The 18,611-nt window shown below is 32.7% G+C and overlaps 1 protein-coding gene and 1 long non-coding RNA gene across 6 annotated transcripts in view; both read right to left on the bottom strand.

Annotated features, from left to right (window-relative positions):
• LOC137233476 (uncharacterized) overlaps positions 1 to 18,611 on the bottom strand; it is an 807,788-nt gene that overhangs the window by 405,250 nt on the left and 383,927 nt on the right. The window lies entirely within an intron of this gene.
• On the bottom strand, positions 4,880 to 5,623 carry LOC137233481 (uncharacterized). Its single transcript, XR_010947485.1, has 3 exons — positions 5,570 to 5,623; positions 5,438 to 5,503; positions 4,880 to 5,371 (listed from the first exon to the last, which is right to left on the bottom strand). It is a non-coding gene; the product is annotated as an uncharacterized lncRNA (long non-coding RNA).

Raw genomic sequence — 18,611 nt, 5'->3', positions numbered from 1 at the left:
CTCGTCGTGAAAGAAGATTGAACACGTTGCGCCGAACCGTTGTTTGTTGGGACAGTTGTGTAATGAAGAGATAATGTAAATGTTCAGTAAGGAAGCGACCATTTGAAAGGAACCAGTTGAAATTTGCGGAATAAGGAGTTTTGATTTCGAGAAATCTAAAATATTGACCGAAATAATGCATCAGCGCTTCGTCGTAAAAAATGCGATGAACTCGATACTCTTGAATTCTTGTTACCAAAATCCCAGCCAAATATGAATTTGCCGATGCGAACAGTATGACATCTTCATCAGAATGCAGTCGGTCAGCGATTTCCAAGATTATTTCAACTGTATTCATGGTTGTTTCCGAAGAAAAGCAACGCAATTCTATTACAATGTTGTTTCTTTGACACAAAAAAATCATAATTAATAAATTTAGTGGGACATTACTCACCAAATTGAAGCACATCATATACCAAATTTACTTAAATCCGGTTCATTTACTATTTTTTCACAGTTTTTATGAAAAAAAAAAACAAAACAAATGACTTCTTTTTTTCGTTTCTTTTTTCTTTTGGTTTTCACTTGAGAAATGCCGAACGTCAAATTATAATTCTAGAAACGTCAATTCCATTGAATAATGCAAAATGGAAATAAGCACCACCTATTCCATTTCATGAAATAACGCAAATATGCAAATAAGCACCATTTATTGGTATGAAACGTAGCCGTAGCTTGGTGTGATATATCTCATGAACCGCTCGACCGAAATCAATCAAACTTTACAGAAACCATCTTCATGATAGCCCAAATTTATTGTAGAAATCTGGTTGAATTTGGTGGAGCCGGTCTCAAGTTATAAAGTAACACCAAAAATGTGCACTTATTTTTATATATATAGAAGAATTATCTTTTAAGCAAAATTATAAAATATTTTGAAATTTGCTCCTAGGTATGCTTGTGTGATGCTGGATTTTATCAAATTTTTTTCATTATAATCTTAATGGCAAGGGCAATCGGTATGTTTGTAAAAGTGAGACAACATCAAAAGATACTAAAACACCTTCTTCGCTTATATTCATATCTTTTGTTCTTTCTTTTAACTCAAATACGTTTTTTATGTTGTAATCTCCTGAAATTAATGTTTTTAGAATTTTTCCTATGCACTCTATGGGACGTAAGGGGAAGTCTGGCTTATGAGTTTTTGGTAGACCATACAGTCTAGGGGCGGTTGCCGCTGAGCTAGTAAGTTGGTACTTCTCTTTTAGAGTTATGTATTTTCCTTTGCAAAGCTCGTCCACGATATTGTTGTTTCTTTAAAGTGTATTTGTTGGGTCGGCTATAATCACTTTATACGTGTTCTTGTCGCCTAGTATCTGTTCAATCATTTCATCCTAGTCTCTTTTGTATAAGAGGACGGTTTTGTTTCCTTTGTCCGCGTCTGTCACAACCACGTTTTCTTCGTGTAGTTTTAAAAATGTTTTAGTTTTGTTGCACGTTTCTGTTATAAATTTCTCGGCCGAATTGTGTTTTATGGGTCTGTTAAACTGAAGTATTTTGTTGCTTAATTTGGTTAGGGCTATTTCTTTGTTGTTCTCGTTGTCCAGACCATCAATTATTTGTTCTACTTCGGGTGAGAAGTTTTTCCTCGTAGCGTAAATTTTTTGCCGAGAGAAAGAAGGCACATTACTTCTTCGGGACACTTTATATTCGTTTTGTTGACGAACCAATCTCTATTGATGTCGATACCAAGCTTACGTATTTGTTCGTGTTTTATGGTTTCTATTTTTGAGTTAATTGTTCTCTTTCGCTCTCCCTATTTTTTGCTTAAAAAGTTTTATTTACCGACGAATGCATTGAGCTCTTCTTCGCTCAGTGTACGTTTTAGTTTTTGTTGTGCGTGAAAAATTGCATCTTTGGACGTTTTAATATTTATGTTTGTTTGTGTTATTTCTATGCTGAGTATTTTTAATAGGAAATTGTGCTTGGTTTTATTGATTTGCTTCCTTGTTTTATCAGATGTTGTTTTTATAGTTAGGTTTTTGATTGTGTTTATTAAATGGCTTGGGGTTAATTCGTACCTCTTACGTTCTAGTAGAAATTTTAGTTGCTCCATGAGCTTCGCGAGTTTTATTTTCTCTTTGCTTAAATATTTAAGTATCATGCAAATGTGTTCCCCGTATTTGTATTTCATGTGTTTATATTAGTTCCTCATTTTTTTGGTGTTGCTGTTTTTTTGTAGTTGATGTAAAGCTTATTGATATGTATGTATTTGGATGCTTTCCGGCAGGCTTCCCGGCAGTAATAATTTTATATTGCATTCCGATCTATTTGTAGATTTTTTTCTTTGTATTTTTACGCTAGTTCGATCTAAATGGGTTGAGTGCAGATAAAACGAGTTATTTCACCTTACGGCCCAACGTTTCGCCAACTTTCCTTGGCATCTTCAGGGGCGGATCTATATTTTTAACAATACAAAATACCAAACTACAATAGTTAATGATTTAAAATAATCACGAGAAAAACATAATTTGATACACCAGTAAATTGAAAACCATTCACTTACATTGATATTTAAACATTGAAGCTAAAATAGGAATTTAGACATTAAACTAACAAGCTGATTTTTACAATTAAAAATGAAACCATCTAATGCGGTACACTTGTCATACTAAAACTAACTAAGTAATATTAAAACTCATAAGCATAATAGGTAGCTAGCCGCGATACCGTCTGTGTTCTCTTTCTTGTTCATCGTTTTATCTCTGTTTTGCAAAATCCGTAAGCTCTCTAATGTGTATCTGTTTTTTTTTTTTGGCTTCTTTATCTATAATTTTCGTGTTTGCAAATGCAATCATATGCTTGTGTGTTGTTGCGTGCTGTGAGAGAGCTGTGTTTTGTTTTTGCTTCCTAATATCAGCTTCATGTTCGGCTATTCGCGTGCCCAATGCGCGCTTAATTGTGCGTATGTAAATTTTATTGCAATTTTCATCGTTGTTTCCTTTGCATTATATTTTATAAACCACGTTGTTTTGTTGTTCTATGTTGAGTGGGGTTTTTGTTTTTGTGAAACATCTCGATAACGTGTGGTTAGATCGGTAGGCTATTGTGTTTAATTATGTCTTGTGCTAGATTTTCTGTTAGCCTTGGAATGTGAGTGACACTATGGTATTGCTTTGTTTCTTTATTGGTTGTTGTTGGTGATTGAATTGGGGTCTGTTGCATTTCATATAATTTGCATTGTATTAGGTCCGATATGAGGTAGTTTGGGTAATTATTTCTTTTCAGCGTCATTCTTATTTTCTGTATATTAACATTAATTTCAGAAGATTACAACATAAAAAACGTATTTCAGCGATAGTCTATGTACGCTATGTAAAGTATAATCAGGTCTATGTTTCACATGCTATGTACTGTTTTGTCATGCAATGCGCTGTAAGTATAATTAGAGAATGTGTTAGTATAGACGAACGTGTAGCGAGCACGAAAGCAAAATAAATTATTTATTTATTTTGATTTCAGCGCTTTTACAGTGAACATGTGTCACACGCACTCTTTGATACTCTGTTTTAAGAGTGCGCGCAACACGTCCCGTTGTTTACTATAAAGATTGGCAGCTTAAAATAAGTTATGTTGCGAATAGAGTGGAATGCAGTCGAATGGAATGAAGAAGATCAGAGTTGCATTGCGTCAATATACTTTCAATATTTTTATCAATATTAGAGATAAATGTAGAAAAAATAACTAAATACTTGAATATGAGCAAACATTTTCTCTTAATTGCTGCAAATAATGTGTCCTAAATGCTATATATTCCAAAATTATATGTTTAAAAATTTAACTTGAATGCCCTTAAAGATTTCGTAATATGGTCATTAGTGATATTTGTGTTCGTGCGCTATTTTGAGCGATAAGCTGTTAGTTGTGCTCATGATACAAAAAAGAAGGTAGTTCCACTCAAAAATTTTGAAGTTTCAAAATGTTTGTTGTTTTGCTAGAAGCGTTGCCATACCGTTACTATTTAAGGCGATATTGTGGATTTTCGGGATGGAAATTTCCTTCAGTATGAAAACGCAATGGTCATCTGAGACAATATTAATATGCTTTAGCATGATTTATCTGGATATATATATATTGAAAATGCTGTGAAACATATAATTTTACTTAGAAAAAATGGATAATGACTCATAAATATGTTTTGTATACTTACTTTCATGGCAGCCTGACCCTAAATTTGAAAAAACAAAAAATGTATTTACTCGTATGTGCGTCTTTATGACCTTTTTATTCAATAAATTAAATACTTGACAAAGAAAAACCATCAAGTTGTGATTTTTCTCGTTTTGTTATTTCCATAATAAATTTTAGTTTCTTTTAGATGCAAGATTAAATGGCGAAGACGAAAAAAGGTTCTCCCTAAAAAAAAACGTTTAAAAATTACGTGCAGCTCATGTATAATTAGATTAAGAGTACTTGCTGCCATGTTCATATCAAAATTATAAAATATGGCTGCTTTCAATTTCCACGTAGAGACCGCACCATAGCGACCTGAAACTTTCGCGATGGGGGCAAAATTACGTCATTTTTTCGATCAAAAGCCCATTCTTCCCGGACTTTCATCTCGTCAAATGACAAAACACACAGCTTTTCTTCGGATGATATATCACATAACTTCATATGCGATAGTATTTGCAGTTGCAACCCCGGTTCTACACATAACTTCGATGCCCACCTGAGCAAAGTTGATGTAGATGGTAAGGGAAGAGTTTCTTTCTTTCTTTAAAGTCGATAACAGCGAGGAACTGCAGAATACATGTATACTGCTGAGATCTGCTCCAAGTTGTAGCGCGGACATTTTGAATTGTTTTCAAGACTTCTCTACATTTATAGTGGACTTGCATTCGCTGCGGAGCTCGCTATAAATAAGTATATATATATATACATTTCATATTTTTAGAGGCAAGTTCATATATGAGCCGTTTATTTTGAAAGTAGTATAAATCATTTCCAACTAATGGTCTTAAATGCATTGTTATTTCTGAAAGAACGCATATATAGATCATTCTACAATTATAAACTAATAACAAGAAATGCATCTTTTGGCTATTGGAATGTAACAAACAGGAAGCGAACAGAGATACAATCAATTACCCCTGAACTTAAACGACATGAAATGAATTATGCCACTTTCAAAATAAGCGGCTCGTATGACTGTGACATCATATCTAGGGTCAAAATAACACGAGATTTCTAAAAAACGGACAAAGCAATGCACTCGTAGTATATAAAAATGTTATCATACCCTGTTTTTGTGCTGATAGAGGTATTATATTCCCGCTTAACCTTCCATGAGATCCCATTTGTTGCAACGCATGTTGTTGCCTTGTTTTGCCTTGAAATAATAATGCAAAGGTTAAAACATGTGTCTGTATATAATTGAAACTGATCAAAGACTTACCCTTCCATAAATTCAGTATACTCATCTAAATGTTCTTCCTGTTCGAAAACTTCGCCACAGTCTTGACTGGAAAAGAATGTACACATTATTTAGTACTTAACATTTCAAACCATAAAGGAATGTTTTCCTTACCGTTCATTTCGCGGTACTGCACTTTTTAAAAGAACAATTTTATTCCCACTATTACTTATGTCCGTTGGAGCAAAATATTCGGAGCAAACGTAAGGACATTTGGGAAGGGTTTCTTCCCTTACTTCGAGCCATTGTTGTTTTATAAACGGAGTTTTTGGTAACTTGAAAAACGAAATACCTTTTTTTTTGCATTGGTATTTTGTATTTGCGCATTTCCAATGGGCACAGCTCATTTTTTGGCTTTTATTTAAAAAAAAAAAAACAATTAAAATATTTGACTAGTATATGTTGATTTCAAATCCATCAAAATCACAAAAAATTATAACTTTTATCAATCTGGTAACTAGATTTTTATGAAATTGTCACGATCCCCGCAAAAGCCAAGTGACTAATGTCACACGAAATAGAACTACCTCCATTTTTTGTATCATGGTTGTGCTACTTGTTAAGGCTTATGACACTTCCTTGCTGTACGAGCATCGAAATCAAACTAAAGGAGTTGTCATTGTACTCTCGCTCATCGAATACGTATACGGCCGCTAAGCAGGTGATAAGCTCACGTCGTCCCCAGGTCAGACTTATTGTTTGTGTATATACGTATGTACATGTATGTACATATATACACAGCTGGGTTCAAAATCTTTATAGTAGACATACTTAAAAAAGAATGAATTAGAAAATTAAAAAAACTTAATTTTTGCCGCTTACAACCCAAATATCTAACAAATCACATCGTAAAACAATTTCAACTTTATCATATTTTAATAATATTAACATATATTTAGAAAAACTGCAGCGTATTGTGCGCGGTCAAAAACTTAGTAGTGTAACAAATTTGGAAGTAGCTCTTTTTACTTTGAGTGTTGGCTAATATTTAAATAAATTAAATTAAATGCATTACCCTTATTTTTAAAGGGCCGCACGGCCGCATGCACGGCTGTTGTGAGCGAATTTTGTAATTGAAATTTAAGTAACTTCCCGGTAAGCTAAAAGCTTGAAACTTGGAATATATTTCAGAACCCGATGACAATGCAATAATAAGAAAAAAATCAACGCTAGGTGGCGCAAGGATCGAGATATTCACAAAAATCGTATTTATGGTCCGATTTGGCTCATATTTGGAACACATAATACATAAAAGAATAGAAAGCGACCTATGGAAAAAAACTCCGCTAGGTGGCGCAAGGATCGAGATATTCACAAAAATCTTATTTGTGGTCCGATTTGGCTCATATTTGGAACTCATAATACATACAAGAATAGAAAGCGACCTATGAAAAAAAATCGCCACTAGGTGGCGCAAGAATCAAGATATTCACAAAAATCGTATTTGTGGTCCGATTTGGCTCACATTTGGAACACATAATACATATAAGAATAGAAAGCGACCTATGAAAAAAATCTCCGCTAGGTGGCGCAAAGATCGAAATATTCAAAAAAATCATATTTGTAGTCCGATTTGGTCCATATTTGGAACACATAATACATACATGAATAGGAAGCGAGATATGATGCCCGATTTGGTTCATATTTGGAACAAATATTACATACAGTCCGGTAGAAGTTACATCAAAATCGAGGAGGGACAAGCATACGTGGCGCAGAGTCGAGTAAGGTCTTTGGAAGGATTACGTATTCAGGACTTAGATTGTAACAAATTGTCAGGAAAGAGTCCTTGTAATAATGAGTCACTAAATGAAATAAATAAAATGAGAAATAATAGGCAATTAAATAAAGACTAAAAACTTGAAAATAAAATAATTTAAAACAAAATTTTAAGTTAAACGGTTTTTTTTGAAAACAATACTTACATGAAGTTATAATAATACTAAACGCTAGAAAATAATTAGGTAGGTCCTAGGTACTAGTCATCACACTCCTCATCAATCTAGGGCGTTGATCAGACAATTAAATAAAAGCGTTGGACGCGTCAAATTTTTATTGATAGTCATATATAAGACCAACTGAACCTCAATCAGGTTATGCTACGCCTCACATTCTTAGAAATTTCACGCGCCCAACACTTTTATTTAATTGTCCGATCAATGCCATAGAGGAGTGTGATGAGTAGTACCTAAGACCTACCTAATCATTTTCTAGCTTTTAGTATTATTATTACTTCATGTAAGTATTGTTTTCAATAAAACCGTTTAACTTAAAATATTTTTTAAATTATTTTATTTATAATTGCAGCACGAAATCGACTCCCATGCACTTTTTACAGCTTCCGATAGTTGCGTTTTTATCAACAACGGTACTTTTCTTGGACTGTGGTGAACCAGGTCTCAACGCTTGATCGCATCTTTGATCTCAATAGCAGCCGAAAATGGAAACTGCTATGAGTATTTGACGACGGACTTACCGAAATTGTTGGCCTTCTTCCACGCCTCTTGCCAATTGATTGGTACATCCTGGCATTACGTACCATTCTTGGTGAGCAACCAATGATATTTTGCCATTAGTTATAGAATATCAATGAAATAAACTAACCTTACCGTCCCTTTTAAATTTTTCACAAAGAATGTGGCGATAATAATGTTTTATACACTTCTTCACGCACTTCTAAGATTTTGACTGACTAAAAAGCCGTTGCAACTAAAATTTCACACAAATTTAACAAAAACAACAGCTTACAAGCCAACCTAATATAAACGCACGCAAGTCATTTTCTGTCAAAAATGTCTCATGCACATACAACTAATATGAGAGCAACCCAAATTTAATTTGCTGCGTGAAAACCTAACTCCATTTCCAATTTTTGTTCTGCGTGACGTTTAGATTTTACGTTTGCATACATGATTTACATTTTCGCAACGCATGCTCATTTTCTGTCAAAAATGGCTCATTCACATACAACTTGTATGAGAGCAACCCAAATTTAATTTGCTGCGTAAAACCTAACTCCATTTCCAATTTTTGTTCTGCGTGACGTTTAGATTTTACGTTTGCATACATGCTTTACATTTTCGCAACGCATGCTTATTTGGGTTAGGGCAAAAAACGCCGGTTGTTTGCGTGCGCTAAAAAAACGCAGAGCGTTTATTAGGTTGGCATGTTAATCCTAACAAGTGATTTCATGTGCTAACATTTTAGTCTACTGTATTTTACAGTACATACCTAAAAACTGTTGTGATAAAAAAGTGTGTGTTTTCAGATACGGGAGTGGTTAGCTGAGGAAGGTAGAGATCTGTAATTTTAGTCGTTTTACCTTTTTTGTGTGTTTGGTTCATTTGTTGATGCATGTTTGTCTGTTATACGTGTGTGATTACTTGGTTTTTTGAAAACAAGTTTTGAAGGTTCAAATATTGTGTCCGTTGTGAACTCATACAAGTGGCGAATGTTTGAGTAAAATGTTCACAATAGTAAATAGCCTGTGTCATCTCTTAAATCGCTGTTCGATTACTTAAATCAATCCAATCGTTCCAAATATGAGATTGATAAGCACAATACGAAGTTTTTGGGTGAGGGAGATGGAGATGGTCGGGCTAGTACCTTAATGGTGCTTTGTTACTTGAATGTGCCGGATCTATATCCGGCAAAGGACCATCAACATCGATAACACTCCCCAAAATCTTCGGGGAGTATCTCTGTCGTTAATAAAACAACAACACTTGCTCAATAGTGGTTTTCAATCATTTTTGTAGACGACTGGTACATTGCATTGTTTACATATTTTTAAATTTTTGCATAATTGGTTGCTCTTATTTTCTCTATTAACTAGATTTTTAAAAAGGAACAGGTAGTCTGATTTTCTGTAGACACGTTTAAATGAAAAGTTTATTTGAAACACAAATGGGCAATTCATTCAATTTGGTATTACAGATTACAACTCAATCTGTCAAAAACAATGTCGGTTGAAGTTGCCAAGTCTGACAACTTTCTGTGGCATTACCGTTTACAACTTTGTGTTGGTGTAGCTGTCAAAGACATGAATATCTGACATCCGATTTCTACCAGTTGTCTCAGAAAATTTTTCAGTTGTTTGGAAAAAAGGTAAAGTTTTACAAGACCTAATTTTTATAAAAAATTATCAAAGGTGGTATCAAAAGACGCTTTTAGATCTCCGTTTTTACACTTCGAAAGCGAAAATTAAAAACATTATTTCGGTTCAAATCTGCATGTGGTTGTTGTATTTTACCATTCGCCCAACGCTCTTATTTATTTTTCTGATCAACGACCTAGATTGATGAGGAGCGTGATGACTAGTACCTAAGGCCTACCTAATTATTTTCTAGCTTTTAGTATTATTCTTAATATAAGTATTGTTTTAATAATAAAACCTAAGAATTTTTCTAAAATTATTTTATTTACTTGAATTTCACTAACAGAATTTGAACTTATGTAAAGTATTTTGACGTCCCTTCTTCCGGGATGAATTTGTTAATTAAATTTCACTTACAAAATTTGAACTTATGTGCTCCAAAGTATTTTGACGCCACTTCTACCGGACTGTATGTAATATTAATACAATGAGCCAAATCTATCTCGATCCTTGCGCCACCTGGCGGCGATTTTTTTTCATATTCATGTATGTAATATGTATGTGTTCCAAATATGAGCCAAAATGGAACGAACCTCACATGGCGACCGTGACGGGACGGTGGTATAGCGAACTTGCAAATTTTGAAAAATCCCCCTTTGAAATGCCTATGTTTTTTCTTTTTGGAGTTTATTTTTCTCTTTAGAAATTTATTTAGTCAGAACATATGTAAATGAAAAAATGAATTTAACTTAGTAATAGAAAAGAAATTAAAAAAGATTAATACTTCTTCAGTTTTCAACAATTTTTAAAATTCTCAAACCATTTTATAAATATCAACATTTTCAAGTCTGCAATTTTTATTTTTTCTCAAATTTTTCAACTAATTTTTACAAATTTACAATTTCTTCATATTTTTCATATTTTCAAATTTCTAATTTAAAAACTTCTCAACTCATTTTACAAGTTCTCATACTTTCAAGCTTCCATTTTTCAAATCATTTCACAAATATTTCATTTAAAGTTCCACATGCCTGAATTTCCATTTTTCAAATTTTCATTTTACTTCAGTTTTTTTTTTTTAATACGTGCATTTTCCAACAAAATATCACCATATAAGACTGAGTGAACTAGATAAGCAGTCTGCAGGTACCCTATAAACTTGATATTTTTTAATATATGCGGTGGTTCCGTGAAAAACCAATTTAGATTTTTTTTAATAAAGCGGTGCGTCCGTGAAAATAAACGATTTTTTTTTGAACAAAGCGGTGCGTCCGTGAATATAAATGGATTTTTGAACAGATTACCACATTTTGAGATTTTTACCTATTCATACTTACATACTTTTGAGCCATTTTAAATTCAATTACTTCTTACAGATTTTTCATACAATTAGATTTCAGTTGCAATTAATTCTTCCAATAAATTCCAAATATTCCGTTAGCGACTATTCACCTGTAAATCAGTTCCCTTTTACACATTTTTTTTTTTTCTCTTTTTCCTCAACATTTCAGCTTCAAATATAAATTCAGACATTCAAATAAGCACTTCATTAATTTCATAGTTTGAACTGAATTATTTTTGCTATTCTGGTAACTACATATGTACAACCTTAGAAGTGGTAAGCAAGAGCAAAAAACTTCAGATTCAGAATCCGATTTCGATAATTCAGCCTCAAGCTACGAAAGTTTAACTTCATCTTCGACCGAAAAAGTCACAAACCAGGAAAATAGATTATCTTTTGTCAACAGATTTCCCAGGTTTCGAAGACTCTTCTAGTAAAAATTTAACTTCTAATTTAGCTTCAAATCTTAACGATTCAAAAAGTACAAAATTAACTTCAACTTCTTCTACTTTAAAATCAGATCTTAACGACTCAAATAGTACAAACTTAGTTACCTCTTCTTCTAACGTGAACCCAGATCTTAACAATCCAACTAGTACAAACGTTGCCTCACCTTCTAATTCAGCTCCAGATCTTAACGATCAAATCATAGCAACACTTGAGGAAAAGAAAACTTTTATTAACACATGTGCTAATTCTATTAGAGAAAACTACAGCGGTGATCCTCTAGCACTTGAAACTTTTATAGACAAAATTGAATTACTTGAACAGTTCGCTACTGAAAATCTAACTAATACCTTTATAGCATTTTTAAAATCAAAACTAGAGGGTAAAGCCCGTAAAGCAATACCAAGCCAAGTAACTTCAGTCAATGAAATTAAAGTAGCTCTACGTAGTAGGATCAAACCAGACAACTCGAAAGTTGTAGCAGGGAAAATTGCAGCGTTGCACGTTAATAATAATAATTATACAGATTTTGCCAAAAAAGTTGAAGATTTAGCTGACTCACTTGAGCGGTCTCTTATTATTGAAGGGATCACTCTAGCGAAAGCTCATGAAATGGCAGTCGAACAAACGGTTGACGTGTGTCGTTTAAATGCAAAATCAAATTTAGTCAAAACCATTTTAGCCTCAAAGGCATTTACTGATTCGAAAGACGTAGTAGCGAAATTAATTGTAGAGCAAAACAACGAAGCAACAGAGCGTCAGTTTTTAGCATTTCGATTGCGTGGTAACAATACATTCAGAAATTCACGTGGTAGTTATCGAGGTTTTTACCCAAATCGCGGCTATACTGGTTATAGAAATAATAGCTCATTCTCATACAACAGCAACCGTAACGGCAACAATAATCAAAGATATAGGAATTATAACGGAAATAGATACCCGGATAGCAACAATAGTCATACACGTTCAAATACAAATTCAAATAGAAGTAACAATTCAAGATCGTCAAACGGTAGAGGTAGAAATGCAAACGTCCGCGCTTTAAACGCGAGCGCCCCTCAGGAGCGAAAACTGGGGGAGGACGAACTAAGCGAGTAAGCGAACTTCCCTCACCAATAGGCATCTATTGTTTAAATTTATATTGCTCACATTTCATAGAATTACAACTTAACGAGTCACAAAAATTTTGTTCTTTCCTAGTAGACGCTCAAGCCGACATTTCTTTAACAAAAATGTCATGCATAGACAGTAATATTTCTTTAAATACAAACGACATTATTAACATTACCGGTGTCACTTCTAATTCAGTTTCTACTTTAGGTAAAATTACAGCAAATTAAAATGTTTCAAACTTTTCTATTAAACATACTTTACATGTAGTAAATGAAGACTTTAATATTCCATCCGATGGCATACTGGGTAAAGATTTTCTGAAAATTAACAAATGCATTATTAATTATGAAAGAATTAGTATATCCTTTTGGGTAGGTAATGAAAATGTCGCGATACCAATCCTACACGGAACAGAAAGCGACAGTTGTATCATTCCTCTCAGATGTGAAATATTCAGACTTTTTGAATTAGGAGATTCACCCGAGCCACTTTTCGTGGACTCGGAGGAAATTGGAAAAGGCGTTTTCACAGCTAGGTGCATTGCTAATTCCAGTAACCCAATAATTAAAGTCATAAACACCACGGATGATGTAAAGCATGTGAAAAGAAACAGTATTCGGACAGAAAAACTTTCAAATTATGTTTTGTTTATACAATTAACAAGACAGGAACAGAAGACAAAAGTACGAAAAACTAATTTCAATTCTATAGAATCAAATACCTCAACATGCTCAAAGTAAATTAATTGACCTTTGCATAGATTATGCCGACATTTAGCTCCTGACACGGACAAATTGACTTTAAACAACTTCTACGAGCAAAAATTAAGATTGACAGACAACGAACTGGTATATGTTAAAAATTATCGATTGCCATACTCTCAACGCGAAGAAATAAATCGCCAAGTAAATAAATTGTTAGACAACGATTTGATTGAACCCAGTTATTCCACCTACAATAGTCCTTTGATTGTAGTCCCAAAGAAGGATACTAATGGTCAAACAGCTTATCGTTGAGCGTAGATTTTCGCGCAGTAAACAAAAAACTCATTGCTGATAAATTTCCACTAGCTAGAGTTGACGATATTTTAGATAATCTCGATAGAGCAAAGTATTTTTCGACATTAGACTTTTTTTCAGGATTTCATCAAATCCCCTTGCATCCTGACTCACGAGACATTACGTCTTTCAGCACTGACCGAGGTGCATATATATGGAAAGTGCTTCCATTCGGCTTAAATATAGCACCTAATTCATTCTCACGAATGATGACAATAGCTTTTTCGGCTATACCACCCAACGTCGCATTTTTGTACGTCGACGATATTATCGTCATAGGTTATAGTGAAGCACACCATATTAAAAATCTTTCAAAAGTTTTCAATACTTTTAGATCTTTCAATCTCAAGCTAAACCCAAATAATAGCAACTTTTTACGACCAGAAGTTACATTTTTAGGTCATAAATGTTCAACCACAGATTTGTTGCCGGCCGACTCCAAAATAAACGCAATTAAAAAGTATACAAAACCAACTGATAAAGACGCGGTACGACGATTCGTCGCGTTTGCAAACTATTAAAGAAGGTTTATACCAAATTTTGCGTCTCTGGCAGCGCCTCTAAATCGGTAATGGTACTAAATACCTGGTAACAGTCGATGTGCCAGACAAATCAGCAAAAACAATTCCTCCAGCAATTTTTGAAGGCTTTATTTTGACATACGGCACAATGAATGCCATAAAATCGGATTTAGGTACAGAATTTAAAAATTAATTATTTGAAGAATTAACTAAACTTTTAAATATTAAACATAACTTTTCAACTGCTTACCATCACGAAACTGTTGGTACAATCGAACGTAATCATAGAGTTTTTAATGTTACTTACGTGCATATTTGAAAGATACTTTTTCTGATTGGGATGTTTATTTAATATACTTTACTTTCCTACACAATACTATGAGTAGCACAGTTTTCGACAATCAATTTTCTCCTTTCGAGTTAGTTTTTGGGAAAAAGGCAACTTTGCCTAATGAATTAACAAAATAAACAATTGACCCAATTTATAATGTCGAAAACTATGCCAAAGAAGCTAAGTTCAGGATGCAGAAAACGCACAAAATGGCACAAAACCTAATAAATAAAAATAAGTTACAAAGCAAAAATCTTTATGATAAAACGGCTCGTCCGTTAGTTGTCAAATTCGGAGATAAAGTACTTTTACAGAAAGAACCACATCACAAAAACGAAAATATTTATCAAGGTCTGTTTATTATAACTAAAATTACGAACCTAACGTAACTATTTTCGATGAAGTTAAAAACAAAGAAAAAGTTTTTTTTAGTACTATAATTTAAGCAGCCACGAAGGCTCAAAACTGTTAAAACAAAAACAAAAAAGAAAATAACACAAAATTTTGCATATTCAAAAAAAAAAAAAACCCATATTTCATAAAATTTGTTCATAACTTATAAGAAAATTGTACTTCTTAAGTTACAAACGCAAAACAAAAACAAAAAAAAAACCATATTTCAAAAGCAGCAAAAATTAAAACTGTAAAACTTCAACAAGACTTAAGTTGAATATACTATTTACAAAAGAAAATTCAAAAAACAAACAACATACAAAGTATTTACTAATTTAAAATGTAATTAATATTCCTACCAATAACTTTCTAGTTCCTACCAGTAAAATAATATAAATGTATTGATTATGCTTATGAGCTTTAATATTATTTAGTTAACTTTAGTATGACAAGTGTACCACATTAGATGGTATCGTTTTTAATTGTAAAAATCAGTTTTTTAGTTTAATGACAACAATCAATGTCTAAATTCGTATTTTAGCTTCAATGTTTAAATACCAATGTAAGTGAATGTTTTCAATTTATTGGTGTATGAAACTATGTTCTTCTAGAGATTATTTTAAATCATTAACTGTTGTTGTTTGGTATGTTTTATTGTTAAAAATATAGATCCGCCCCTGAAGATGCCAAGGAAAGTTGGCGAAACGTTGGGCCGTAAGGTGAAATAACTCGTTTTATTTGCACTCAACTCATTTAGATCGAACGAGCTTAAAAATACACAAAAAAGTTTACAAATCGATCGGAACCCAATATAAAATAATATAAATGTAATTAAAATTTGAGTATTTTACGTCTAAGTTCATTTGTAATAATTAGTATCAAAAATGGTTCCGAACCAACGAATTCAAAGGGGGAGGAACACCCTAATGTAAATATATTCGTTTGTTCACAACAATTTTTACAAGTTTTTGGGCAAGAAGAATGTGACAAACTTGATCACTTTGTCAATTCTTCTTTTCCCCAAAAAGGGTGATGTAATGATAAAATTCCCCGACTTAGTACATAGCGACACGTCTGGCAACGCCATTACTAACAATGCAAGATGTGTCATTGTGAATGGTGCACTCTGTAAGAAATAGTAAGAAACGTGTTCAATCATATTGTAAGAAGTAGTCAGCTATTGTAATACAATGTGTAAGACAGTATGCAATTGAGTTATGTAAAATAAAATATAAAAATGACGAGTGGCAATAATGCCATCGGCATTTCTATATTGCACCACCTTCAATATAAATTTTGACATTGAAGTTAACACACGAAGCAAGTGTGAAAAAACTAAACCCATTTTGTATTGGAAAAATTATAAAAATTAACTAAGTATAGTGATTAATTTAAAACGAGAAGTTAAAGCGAAAACTATTTATTATCCTACAAAACATAAACTAACTTAAAGAAAGAAAGATAACTTAAAATTAAAAGTACGTGTTTGGCAATTGGTGTTTGGTGTGGAGTGTGCAGTAGGGTGTACGCACAAGGACAAGTTTTCGGAGGTTCCGAAATGGAACCTCACAATTTTTATGAATATCTCGATCTTTGAACCAACTGTCGGCGATTTATTCATTAGTCGATTTCTTTTCATGTGTGTAGTATGTCTTTCAAATATGAGCCAAATCGGACTACAAATACGATTTTTTTGAATATCTCGATCCTTGCGCAACCTAGCGGCGATTTTTTTATGGGTCGCCTTCTATTCATGTATGTATTATGTGTTTCAAATATGAGCTAAATCGTACCGCAAATAAGATTTTTTGAAATATTTCGATCCATGCGCCACCTAGCGGCGATTTTTTTCATAGGTCGCTTTCAATTCATGTATGTACTGTGCGTTCCAAACATGAGCCAAACCGGACCACGAATGCAATTCTTTGAATATCACGATCCTTGCGCCACCTGGCGGCGATTTTTTCATTACTCACTTTCTATTCATGTTCCAAGTATGATTTTTTCATAGGTCGATTTCTATTCATGCATGTAATATGATGAATTTCATATCAAATCCAATATGCGTTGAACCCGACCCCTTCAGAATTTGATGATCTTACCCACCCAAAAACCTCATTTTTAGAAATTGCATTTTCGAAAAATTTTGGGCGTGGCAAGGTATCGAAATATCCGAAAATATTAGAAAAATGACGATAATAGGTACTTTTAAAATGTGATTACTACGGAATGGCTTTACCGATTTCAAAGATCGTCATACCATTAGAAAGGTATTGAAATAAGCTTTCAAAAAAATACACTGTAAAAAATTTTTAATACACTGAAAAAAAATTTTTTTTTAATAAAATTTAAAACTGAAAAAACACTTCAAAGATCAAGCGATTTTGAAAAATAAAATTTTATTTTAGAAAGGTCTATTTAATATATATAACATATCTGAAAACTAAATGCATCTCTTGGTTACTTTCTCATATTTGGATATCACGCGTAAATTAATCAACCAATTTGAAAAATTTTTATACCGTTAGAAAGGTATTAAAATCACCTTTGATTCTATATTACACTGAAAGAAAAAATTTTTTTTAATTTTTTTCTATATTTTTTTTTCAAACTGGGAAAACACTTCAAAGACCAAGCGATTAAAAAAAAAATTTTTTTTTTTAGAAAGGTAGATTTAATATATATAACATATCTGAAAACTAGAAGGGTGTTTTCTTTTCTTTTTTTTTTTAATTTATTTAAGTAAATGCATCTCTTGGTTACTTTCTGATATTTTGATATCACGCGTAAACTAATCAACCGATTTCAAAAATTTTTATACCGTTAGAAAGGTATTAAAATCACCTTTGAAAACATATACTGTAAAGATTCTATATTACACTGAAAAACATTTTTTTTTAATTTTTTTCTAAATTTTTTTTTTTCAAACTGGGTAAACACTTCAAAGACCAAGCGATTTAAAAAAATTTTTTTTTAGAAAGGTCGATTTAATATAAAAACTAGAAAGGTGTTTTTTTTTCTTTTAAAAAAATTTATAAATAAAACCATCTCTTGTTAACTTTTTTTTTATTTTGCTATTATTGTGTGACAAAAATGGTACCTAGCTATACTTTGTAAGTTATACAGATACAGATACTATGACTAATTATTCTAATAGATTCGAACAAGAATCGTATTATCAAATTTTTCAGACACGCACAATAAATAGACATACACTTGATAAAGTCAATTTTTTATTTTTATTTATTTAGATACTGCTGACTTTCGGAATATTTGTTTACTCACTAGTTTGTTCAGGTAAACTACGCCTGTCCATGCTAGACCGTTTGACGTCCGAAAACTTTGTTTTATTTTTTTGTATATCTTTGCTAATTTTTATCAATTCGTAAGATAAATCATGCCCAAAAATGTCTTTAATTTCCTTAGATGTGTTGGTGTTTGGTAATAGAGATAATATTTTTTGCTTATCCAAATTATTTGAGCAGTTTTCGATTTGATATTTCATGTTCTCCAAAATTTGTTCGTAGTAAGCTTTGATCTTCTTTAGGTCTTCTGATAAAGTTGACAGTGAACCACCTCCAAGTGAATCCGAAATACTTTGCGCAATTTGCTGTGTTTTTTTTTTTTGCAGTATGAATCCCTTTCTAAATATTTTCGCTTCATTGGCGATGGATGGCTTCCAAGATGAGGAATAACATGCTGATTTATATTGTCGACGAGTTCGTTGCGTTTGAGTGATTTAGTATAGCTGCTGCATGTTGGAACTTCCTTATATTCTTGATACAATTCACCGCTAGTCAAGATTTCTTGTGCCGCTTCACTTTCCGTTTCAGTAGAACGCTGCTTATCAGCAAT

Source organism: Eurosta solidaginis, chromosome 5 (assembly GCF_040869045.1).
Source record: "Eurosta solidaginis isolate ZX-2024a chromosome 5, ASM4086904v1, whole genome shotgun sequence".
Classification (NCBI taxonomy): domain Eukaryota; kingdom Metazoa; phylum Arthropoda; class Insecta; order Diptera; family Tephritidae; genus Eurosta; species Eurosta solidaginis.
This window is presented reverse-complemented; position numbering and strand designations above follow the sequence as displayed.